This window comes from Saccostrea echinata, unplaced genomic scaffold (assembly GCF_033153115.1).
Source record: "Saccostrea echinata isolate AGI-Se365-2 ecotype Australia unplaced genomic scaffold, CSIRO_AGI_Sech_v1 ptg000025l, whole genome shotgun sequence".
Taxonomy (NCBI): domain Eukaryota; kingdom Metazoa; phylum Mollusca; class Bivalvia; order Ostreida; family Ostreidae; genus Saccostrea; species Saccostrea echinata.
This window is the reverse complement of record NW_026889774.1, coordinates 16,023,728-16,032,302: the sequence shown is the minus strand read 5'-3', so window position 1 is coordinate 16,032,302 and position 8,575 is coordinate 16,023,728.

The following is an 8,575-nucleotide window of genomic DNA, read 5'->3' as shown; positions in this document are numbered from 1 at the left end:
TTTAAGAGTTCTATGTATGTTTTCATCATTTTGTTTGATGCATTTATTGCAAAGATATGACCGATCCAAACTTTCTCGTATGTTGTGCGTTCGAATCCTGCTGGGACGGGAGATTGTTTCTCTCTTTTTTCAGTTGAAAATAATATTTTTCTCCGTGAAGACATGTATGATAGTTTTTGCTTATTTTTTAAAGCTTTGTTTACAGAGATTCTACAGAAATCCTTTAATAATTATTATCTATGTTGAAAGACTGTGTTACATAAAATACCTTTAATAAAGTATTAAATGAAGTGAGATAGCATAGCGTTCTGGAGAAAAGTTCGGTCGGAAGACCACTTGTTGCCCTAGCAACAAGAAACGCATCTAGTTATTAGGGTCTTCCGACCTTCCTTCGGAAGACCCTACTGTTATTCTACTGTTTCTTATTATTATTTTATTTTTTTTCCCGCCGATTTTCAGCAGGCGATTTCTCGGAGACCTTTTGTCCGATTGCTATGAAACTTTCAGGGTAGTTACAATGTATTATTGCCTAAAAACGATTTTTTCAAATTTTTGATATATACCCCCGTTCATGAGTTATTGCCCTTTAATCGATATTTGGAGGGTCTCTTGTCCAGTAGAATTCTCAATAACGACACATGATATTTGCATGAAAACTGGAGCACTTGTAACTAATACATTGCAGATGCGCAGAACATTAAAATTGTAGGCTAATTTTTTTAAGTTCGGAAGCTATGTGACGGCAAATTTTAAGAATTATTTTTCCATGAAATTTTGCTGCTTTTTGTTTAATAACTTTTAAACTGATAAAAATTTGGTAAGACATATAGAATAAAAGTTGTGTGTAATTACGAGAGCTTTCAGATAACATCAAGAAAAAGGGGCTGGCCCCTATATTCAGGGGACAGCAGGTCATAAAAGTATTTTTTGGATAGCTAAAAATATTAAATTATTATGAAAAAGTTTGAATGACATAATTTCTAATATATTAAATCTTGTCATGTGGTATAAAGAGAAACAAGCTCCGTGCTATATTTTATTCTATTTTATATAATAATTATTCGAGAATCGTACAGGAACAAGTTGTCTACAAACCAGCCACGCCTTTTAGGGCATCGTAACACATGCTTGTACGGTTTTAGATAGTTGTTGTGTTTTAAATAAATTGTTTTGATTCGATTTCTCTGTTTTCTGTTATTTAAATCGTTTATAAATGCAAGTTATTTACACAAGTAAAGGTAAATCAACATTTACAAATGCATCCGTATAGAAAGAGTCTTAATCGGGGCCTCTTGTTTGTAACCTGGATGTAAACAATCACGAGCGGCATTGTGGGAAGAAGACACTAAAGACCCGATATACGAAAAACGTGATTTGATCTGATGCTTTGTTGGCAAATATTTAGAAAAAAAGTGTAGTTTAGTGTAGCATAATGCTTCATAATCAATAATTTTTAAAAATAAATCATGTTTAACACTCAATCTGATTATTTTATTTTTTGAAAAATCATCAGGTCGAATATCAGGTCTTTAGTATATCAAGTCTTTAGTACGTCCCCGGAAGTAGCCATGCAAGTCGGAATTACAGACAGAAAATGAGAAGAAAATATGTGAAGTTGACAGTTGTACATTTTCTTAACGTACGAGCCGTATGTAGACATGCAGGTTTAATCCACATCTTCGAAGCACATAAAATCCTTGGTTGCGTACAGGGAGCATTAGTTTTAAAGGGATATATATATTCTTGCGCAAATTGTTTACGAGGAAATTCTGACGATCACATTAACAGCGATGAACAGTCTTGTGTCGGAGTTTTCTGTGATAAATGTAGCGAGTGATGAAAGAGTTCACGGTGACATTTTAATATATGATTGGCGTGCACCATGGAAATGAAGGTTAGAATTTTTCTTATCTAAAATTTAACAGCTGCTTACAGCACTGATGTTTACATGTATATGCCAGCAAATGTATAAATGTACGCACAAACACTGATGTATGTTATCTATTTTATGGTTCAGTCTCTGTCTGTTAGCCCTGACATGACATTGTCTAGATAGAACATTCTATCGTTAAAATGATATTGTCCTACAGACCCGGTTTAACGATAGAATTCGTTCCGTGTATTGGCAATGTTGCAAAATAAACACGGGCGATAACTCGAACTCTGTGCATTTTCTATGAACAATCCAGAGAGTTTCGAATGTCAACATGGCGTTAAATTTGAAGCGAGGAAAAAACGTTGAGAAAATTAGTTGAATTTTAGTATTTATATGGATTATTTTTTAGGTTAAAAGGCATATACAATCTCAGAAAGGTTTGTTATGATTAATTTGGTAGTTATTTTCAGTGCAACTCCTTTTGTATTCTTCAAAATCATTCCGGAGTGGATCCACTCCGATTTGCTACATTGCAAGTATATGGGACGTATTCTAACTGTGGTGAGGGCTTGTCCCGAGACACAGTTAGATTATTCTAACTAGACATTGTCAAATCCCCATTGCTTTACCTTATATTTAAATGCACGAGAGCATGTAATTTCACCAAGACTTATTTTTTTTTTATTGAAACAAAAAAATGCAAAAATTCAACAATACACTATCTAACATACTACATGTATAAACATGATAATTATTGTTATATATTCTTCAACAAGTATGAATAGCTGTTATAACTAGGGCCTTAATTAATATTATAATTTGTTATACCTTTAAAAATTTGTTCTTATATAAATCTATACCAGTGTACACTCAAAATGTCTAACATTTCCAAGGTTTTATGAGCAATCATAAAAAAATCTATGTTGAACCGCAAAGTGAGATATTGAACCTGTTGATGAGATCATTGGACTGCTTACATATTACAGTATGCGCGGGATTAGTTAAATCTCATTTGCATTCGTTGGTGTTCGAAAGTTACGGAATTGACAGAGTTTTACCTCAGTGCTGGTAAAGGAAATTTACATCACGGAAGCCACTACAAAATACATGTATGTCAAACAAAAAAAGAAAGTAAAAGATATAACAAAACATTTATTGACCGTGTTCTCGGGGTAAAATGCAATTTGCTGACCCCTTGAACCAAACTGTTTCCCTTCGGCCTAATGGCCTCAGGCAAACAGTTTGGTTCTTGGGTCCGACAAAACACATGTTGCCCTCAAACCCAGTTAGTAAATGTGTATTATTATTGGAAAATCTCAAAAATGTCACTCAGTTAAATTGCAAAAGAAATTTGGAAATATATTTATACATAAAAGTTTGAATTATTTCTGTGATAAGACTGCAGGATTGATTTGTGTTTTGTTTATTGCCCCTTCAAATATTTTTTAGTCATATTATTACGCCACCACTTGCTGGTGGAGGCCTGCAAATATAGACCTGTACTTGACACTTATGGCCTTTGGGAAGTGAGGGATCTTTTTCATGCCAGCACCTTCTGTGACACAGAACCTCGGTTCATACGGTTCCATCGGGTATGTCTTTTTACCACAAGGAACCACAAGGTACCACAAGGAACCACAAGGATACCACAAGGAATCACAAGGAACCACAAGGAACCCCAGGGATACCACAAGGTACCCCAGGGACACCATATACAACCTTAATTATTCTAAATATGGTTTATATGCACTTGTAAATTAGAAAAAAAAAATGTTGAAAGACAAATTAACTTTTAAATTAATTGTCTTAAATGCAGAGCAGTTACCCAAGTTAAAAATTTATAAGTAATATTAATTAATTAAACAATTAAGCTCAATTATGCATGTTTAGTTTTGAAAAACTTAAATATTTTATACGGTGTAAATAAATAATCCTGTTTAAACTATGATTTGTGTATTTCAATACACAAAACCAAAGGGCACTCACATAAATCCAAATAATACTCTTAAGGTACCACAAGAAAATCCCAGTGTACCCTAGGGCACCCAATTCAACATTAATAAATGTACATGTAAATATGGTTTATATTTGCATTTGTAAATGATACTTTAACTGTTTATTGTATATACTTCAATACACAAATCAAAAGGATACTCACTTAAGAACCAAAGGATAGCCTTAAGTTACCACAAGGACATCCCAGGGTAACCCGAAGAATATCCCAGAATACCCCAAGGACACCCATTTGGACCTTTATAAATCTAAAAATGGTTTTATGCTTTTGTAAATAACATAGTAACTGTTTATTGCATATTTTAATACACAAAAAGGATACCAAGGAAACCCTAGCTATCTGAAGAATACCCTTAAGTACCCCAATAATGAGCCATATCACTGACATCCAATTCAGCTTTAATAATTGTAAATATGGTTTATGTGCATTTTTTAATTACATCATTATCTGTTTATTGTTTATTTCAATACACAAAACATTTTTTTTAAGGATTCAAAGAACCCCAAGGGTACACCAATGACACATCATTCAAACTTAATAAATCTATAAATATGGTTCATACATGCATTTGTAATGCATTTGTAAGTTAGATACATGTAAGTCTTTCTGAGGTTTACCGGTATATGTGAATTATATGCCATTCACGGTATACAAGGTAATGACCCATGTATGTATTATGGTCATCAAAAATTTTTAGCCAATCTGATTGCTTAGAATTTTTCACTCACAATTTCAGACAAATTGTCAATTCTCTGCTATAATGAAAAAGTATATACAAATTTAATTTCAATGTCAGTTGTTGTTATTTACCTGAACAAAGAAAATGCAACAATAAATCGTCCTAAAATTTTTGCAGTATGATGACTATAACTTACAAAACTTTATATATAAACATAGGTAATCAGAGATTACAGAGCTCACCTCAACAAATGTTGTCTTTAAGTAAGGCAAAGTCCCACACTAAACTAATAATCTAGGAGTGTGCATCCCTAGATGCAACATTTATGCAATTTTGGTCTGATAGGGCTTGCAGTTACTTGGGAATAGACTTATCTGAAAACTTAAAACTAGTCACTCATTCAGAAAATGTAAGTCAAATCCAGCATCCGAAGCAAGTTTTGAGATTGTTCGTCCCTTGACGCATCATCCATGCAAGTTTGGTTTATAGTTATTTGGAAATGACATCTGCTCCAAAAACTTTAATCTGGTTACTCATCCAGAATGTAGGTCAGATCCAGCATCCGAAACAAGTCCAGTAGTGTGAATCCTTAGATGTATCATTCATGCAAGTTTGGTCAATATAGGGTTTATAGTTACTTGGAAATGACATCTGCTCCAAAAACGTTAACCTGGTCACTCATCTGGAAAATATAGGTCAGATTCAGCATCTGAAGCAAGTCCAGTAGTGTGCATTCTTTAATGTATCATCCATGCAAGTTTGGTCAATATAGGGCTTTTAGTTACTTGGAAATGAGATCTGCTCCAAAAACCTTAACCTGGTCACTCATCCGGAAAATGTAGGTCAGATCCAGCATCCGAAGCAAGTCCAGTAGTGTGCATCCTTAGATGTATCATCCATGCAAGTTTGGTCAATATAGGGCTTATAGTTATTTGGAAATGAGACCTACTCCAAAAACCTTAACCTAGTCACTCATCCGGAAAATGTAGGTCAGATCCAGCATCCGAAGCAAGTTCAGTAGTGTGCATCCTTAGATGTATCATCCATGCAAGTTTGGTCAATATAGGGCTTATAGTTACTTGGAAATGAGACCTGTTCCAAAAACTTTAACCTGCTCCAAAAACATTAACCTGGTCATTCTTTAGCTGAAATTGCAGCATCTGAAACCTTGACTGGTACAATGAAACACACTAGAAGCATCCTCCATGCATCTCTGACTAATATAGGCCATAGAAGTACTTGAAAAGAAAACTGCTCCAAAAACCTTAACCTGGGACGCTGACGCCGAGGGTATTACATAAGCTCCCCTAACTTCGTTGAGGTGAGCTAAAAAATATAACTCGTACCTGAAGGGGTCATAAAAACTTAAAGTAAAAAAAAATTTTTATACCCCACGCAACAAGTTGCATGAGGTATAATGTTTTTAATTGTCCGTCAGTCAGTCCTGTTTTTTTGTCAGCACAATTCCTCATAAAACGCTGCACAGAATTTCATCAAACTTTGTAGATATTTAGTACACAGTGTGTAGATGTGCATATTAACCAGGAAATTTCGATTCCTTTATTTTTCTGGGAATTTCGGCACTTTTCAACTTAGATTTTGGCCATATCTTTAATATAGAAATGAACAGTTTGTTAGTGCAACTCCTCTTAAACCGCTGCACAGAATTTGGTAAAACTTTGCAGATATTTAGTACACAGTGTGTAGATATGCATATTACCAGGAAATTCAAATTCCATTATTTTTGCCATAAGAGTTTTCCCTATTATTGAAGAAACTTTCCAGCTAGGTAATAAGGAAATCCCTTGGAATCAGCTTTTGTAATGAAATTTTATGTGAAATATTTTATGACCTTAAAAGACCCCTATTGATTTTGAGATAAAAATATTATTGATTTAACACACACACAATCTTGGATAGTTCTCACCCCCCCCCCCCCCCCCCCCTCAAATTGGTGCTTTGCCTAAATAATTTCATAAGTACAGTATATAAACAAATTCATATGACTACATCATAATTTGGTTTCCATCAATTTTTTAAATGTTTAAATTGTCATGTGTTGGACATGGACTTACACTCATTAACAAATCGAAATAACTGAGGAATTAAAATAACAGTTTGTTAGCATAACTCATAAAAAGCATAAAAAATCATTTTTTATCAGACATACCATCATGTCAAAAATGTGGATTTTATACAGAGGATACTGAACATTACTTTATCAAATGTCCATCATATATTGTTCAAAGAAATTTACTGGTAAAAAAATTAAATGATATTGATGTTGTCTTTGAACTCGACACTCTGTTAAGAGGCAAAAGTCAATATTCCTATCAAACAAATTGTAAAATATTTTCATATGTACATGAATTTATAAAATTTACTAAGAGACTTAGTTGAGTACACTATAATATTAAATACTCTGTTGAATGTATATATATATATTATTTTTACAATATTCATATGAAAGCTGGAACAGTATGTAAATAATTTGTATACAATTAGGGGGTTATCATTCTTTTTTTATGATACTGATGAATAATACTTGATTATGAATCTTTATTTTGTATTATTAGCAAGTTTATTACCATGTTCAAGTATTATTATTCAATGTCTATGTCTTGACCTATTATACAAGGAGAGGGTGTGCATAGGCCTTGCCTGTTGCCCAATCCTTATTGAATTACTCAATAAAATATGTTTAAATTAAAATTAAATTAAAATTAGTTAGCATAACTCCTGTACTGAATTTCCTGAAACTTTGTAGGTATTTTAGACATAATGTATAGATTTGTATATTACCAAGAAATTTTGATTCCATTTTTTATCTAGAAACTTCAGCCCAATTCAATTTGTAACATACAAAGATTTGAATGTCCTTCTATGCAAGAAGTTTTGATGTGATGATTTTTTGCAAGTAATGCCCCTTTTTGAATTATACTGTGTATTGAAAATGCACTGTGCCATTCATTATGTGTTGCATTGTCGAGTTTTGGGGGAGGGTGGGGTATGTGAGCTTGCTCACTTTTTCTTTTAATTGCAATAGGATAATTTTATCAATTAACATACAGCTATACACGAGAATATAGGTATTATTGCCCAACCCTAGAAGCCTTATGGTGACTTAACTTGCATGGATGATGCATCTCAGGATGTATACACTACCACACTTGCTTCAGATGCTGGATCTGACCTACCGGTATATTTTTTGGTTGAGTGACCAGAGATTTTTTTTTTTTTTGGTGCAGGTCTCATTCTAGCTGAAGTAACTGTAAGCCCTATGGTGACCAATCATTGAACAGATAAAGATTTGGAGCAAGCCCATTCCTATATATTACATATAGTACAACCTTTAAAACATCCTACAAAAACCAAACATGTTTAAATCTTGCACTAATTACTACCCCAATATTTATAAAGGTGAGACTTTGTCGTACTTCTAAAGGTATAACAATTGACTGACTTGTAGAGATGACCTGTGTAATCTTTGATTATAATTAATACTTATATTTTGATATTTCTCAGGTACATGCCAGTTTTGCTACATTTGATTGTGTTATTTATTATAACTTAAAATTTATAATATTAAGTCAATTCTTGTTTGATTCATAATGCATATATCTTAAAACTAATATTTTGGCATCTGTAATGTTTGAATTCTTTATAAATACATTAATACTTAAAGCTATATATGGCATATCTGAGGTAAAAAATAAAAATACGAGATAGAGTGTAGTTGAACATATGATATTTGTTATTTACGTTCAAATTAAAATTTTCACTGATTCTGAACTTGAATAACCCCACGTTTTCATAGTTAAAATGACTTTAAACTGTGTCTGATATTTAAATGCGGAGTCAGTAAATAAATCGATTATTGATTTACCCTTAAATTTCTAATGTCTATGAAATGCGATTGATTTAAATTGTGTAATTTATAGGAAGGTCCTATCCTTATACAGTATAAAGTAATTAAAACAAATAGAAAGATCTTTTTAATTTTAGT